The sequence below is a fragment of the Suncus etruscus genome, chromosome 2 (genome assembly GCF_024139225.1).
Source record: "Suncus etruscus isolate mSunEtr1 chromosome 2, mSunEtr1.pri.cur, whole genome shotgun sequence".
Taxonomy (NCBI): domain Eukaryota; kingdom Metazoa; phylum Chordata; class Mammalia; order Eulipotyphla; family Soricidae; genus Suncus; species Suncus etruscus.
In genome coordinates this window covers 59,291,704-59,294,949 of record NC_064849.1, presented here as the reverse complement: position 1 = coordinate 59,294,949, position 3,246 = coordinate 59,291,704, and the positions used below count along the sequence as shown (strand labels likewise).

At 36.5% G+C, this 3,246-nt stretch overlaps 1 non-coding gene across 1 annotated transcript; it reads left to right on the top strand.

Annotated features, from left to right (window-relative positions):
- The first annotated feature begins 2,275 nt into the window (after positions 1-2,275).
- LOC126002274 (U6 spliceosomal RNA) lies at positions 2,276-2,382 on the top strand. The gene has a single exon (XR_007493029.1). It is a non-coding gene; the product is annotated as a U6 spliceosomal RNA (small nuclear RNA).
- The last annotated feature ends 864 nt before the right edge of the window (positions 2,383-3,246 follow it).

Sequence of the window (3,246 nt, the reverse complement as noted above, 5' to 3'; positions counted from 1 at the left end):
GTACAAGCTAACCTAGGTTGGAATGTAGTTTGATCTCCTGGCATCCCATATGGTCGCTCAAGACAGGAGTGATTTTTGAGCTCATAGTCAGGAGTAACCCCTAAGTGTCACTGAGTGTGGCCCAAAAACCAAAAACAAAAAAGAATTACAATGTGATGTCCATCGTGCATCGGATATACTAATTTATTTTTGCTGAAGAATTAAATCAGAAACAGAAAGCTTCCTATTTTTCTGAGAAATATGTTATGACAAAATATACATATACTGGAGAAAAATGGAGACAATTTTGTTCAGACAGAAACAAGTTAAGAATGCTTCTTGTAGTAATAAGATAACATGTGTTTTCTATAGAAAACTGTAAAGAGTAGTAAAGCCAAGTGAAAATTTGTTTTTATTATCACAATGTGTCTGTCAGTAATTCTAAATACTCTTAATAATAAAGTATTTTTAAAATATTGTATTTTATTGACATTTGGTCAATTTAATTATTGTTTATAGATAATGTAGATATGTAAATAAATTTAAAGTTAACTTATTTTAGTATATATCTTTAATAATGTAAAGTATATTGAAGTATATATAAAGTATATATAACTATATAACTTATATTGAAGGAATATGAAGTATTCCTGCTTATAAAAATAATTTTTGAAATAGAACTGTTGCATATGTTTATTTTGATCATTTCCCCCAAAATGGTTTAGAATTATTTAAATTTGTTTCATAGAACATTGGATTTAAAATTCTGATGGTAGAGTATAATCCTGCATTGAAATATTTTAAAAAATGTAAAAGTTATTGAAAGTTCAATAACTTAAACTGAATTTTACACAATTGATCATTTTATTAATGCATTTAAGACAAAAAAGATGCATTTTTTATGCATTTAATGCATTTAAGAAACAAAATAGAGGAGAACTGGAGGGTCTAGCTCCCGACATGAAGCTCACCACAGAAATTATTGGGTGCAGTCACAGAAATAATTACACTGAGAACTACATAACAAATTGTGACTGAATGAGGGAAGTAGAAAGCCTGTCTAGAGTACAGGTGGTTGTGGGGTGGAGAGAAGGGACACAGGATATTGGTGATGGAAATGTTGCAATGGTGAAGGGTATTTTTATATGTATAAGAAAAATCAAGAGAAAAACATTAAAAAAATAAAAATAGAATTGAATGGCTATTAGCACGTATAAGGAAAATAAAGAAGACAAAAAGATTGTGAACTCTTTAGAAAGCTTCAATTAGTTTATTTCCCACAGACCCAAACACTAATTCTATTTATTTTTTAGTAAGTGTGTGTCAGTGCTTACTTCTGGATCTGTGATCAGGGATCACTCTTGAGGAGTTTCAGGGTCTGTAAGAGAAATTGAAACTTAGTTGGCCATAGTCATAGCAAGCATCTTACTGCTGTGTTATTGCTCAGTCCCAAACTCTAATCCTAAAGCATTGTGTCAGCAAGCAGTTTCATTTGCTATTATTCTATTTCCTCTTATTTTTTGCAGAATAAGAAACTTTGCTTATATAATAGAAATATATTATGACTTCACTGGTAAAGATGTTTTGTGAAGCATGTTATGCATAAAATTCTGTAAAAGCTGGCAGAATTGATCCCCAAGAAACATACAAGAAAAGTATTCTTTCAAGACTATATTAAGCGGGGCCAGAGCAATAGCACAGCCATAAGGCTTTTGACTTGCATGCGGCCAATCCGACAATGAGGGTCTTCAGTTGGATCCCCAACATCCCATATGGTCCCTGGAGCCTGTCAGGGGTGATTTCTAAGCGTAGAACCTAGAGTAACCCTAAGCAACGGATTGACCCAAAAATCATTTAAAGAGAAAGAATATGTTAATAAATAAAATACTAATTAATGCACAAAAACTTATCTTTATTTTTGAGATCTTATTTTCATATCTGTTTCTTAAGTTAACAAAACTTTAAAATTAAGGGCAGGGCTGGAGCAATAGTAAGCAGTAGTATGTTTCCCTGGCACCAGCTGACCTGGTAAGGACCCGGGTTCAGTTCCTGGCAACCCATAGGTCCCCTCAGCCTGCGAGGGCAGTGCCAGGAGTAAACCCTGAGCACCGCCAAGTTTGGTCCAAAAACAAACAAAAACTTTAAAGTTAAAATTTATTTGTGTTGCTGAACATGAATAGGGATGGGTAAACACATAATACTCTGAAATATAGATATTGCATATGATTTCTCAAAATTTTTATGATAGAGGATTCCAAAATTGTAAAATTGTTAAGAATTTAAAAAGACTAGGACCGTTCTCTCTTCAGCAGCACATATACTAAAATAGGAGGGATACAGAGAAAATTAGCATGGCCCCTGCGCAAGGATGACACACAAATTCGTGAACTGTTCCATAAAAAAAAAAAAAAAAAAAAAAAAGACTAGGTCCTCACCTGCACTGGAGTGAGGTGGGTGGGAACAAGCCAAAAAATTCCTCCCAGAGTCTGAGCGGTAACACAGCTGTCGGGCTTTTGCCTTGCATGAACCCAGGCATTCCCTATGGTCCCCCCGAGCCTGCCAGGAGCAATTTCTGAGTGCAGAGCCAAGAGTAACCCATGAACACTGCTGGGTGTGACCAAAAATCTCCCCAAAAATGTCCCCTAACCTTGAGGACCCTAGCTCAGTGGGGGTAGGGTGCAGGGACTCCCAGAGCACCTTTCATGTGTCCCCCACACACATACCAGGCCCTTTCTTCCCCCAACCTTCCTAGTCAGAGAATGCTCTAGCTGCAGGCACCTAAGTCCCAACTGACCCACCACACCTGCAGAGGAGAGTGGAACATATGAATTGCCAATAATCCACTGCCCCACAAACATCCCAGACACTTCAATTTATATCAGACATTTCTAGGCAGATAGGGCCTAATGTTCTTTTCCCTTAGAAAATGTACAGCTCCCAAACCAGAAGAACAAATAAAAAAAAACAGTTTGGAACATTTCTAACATACTTGGATAACCTACCTTACCTAGAATAAATAAAACTCAAAACAGATACATAATTCCTAAAATCAAAAACACCCTCTCAGTCCACATCTTTTGCCCCAGCAATCAACTACAACCAACAGCACACCTGCTGACTCATGCTATGTGACCTTTCTCACCCTCCTCAAAATGTGAATTGTTGCATGGTACCGGATTCAGCTTCAGAAAGACCCCCAGCTCAAGAACACTACCTGATCCCTTAATGCTGCAAATAATGTCTCAAACTCAACAAGACCACGATGTG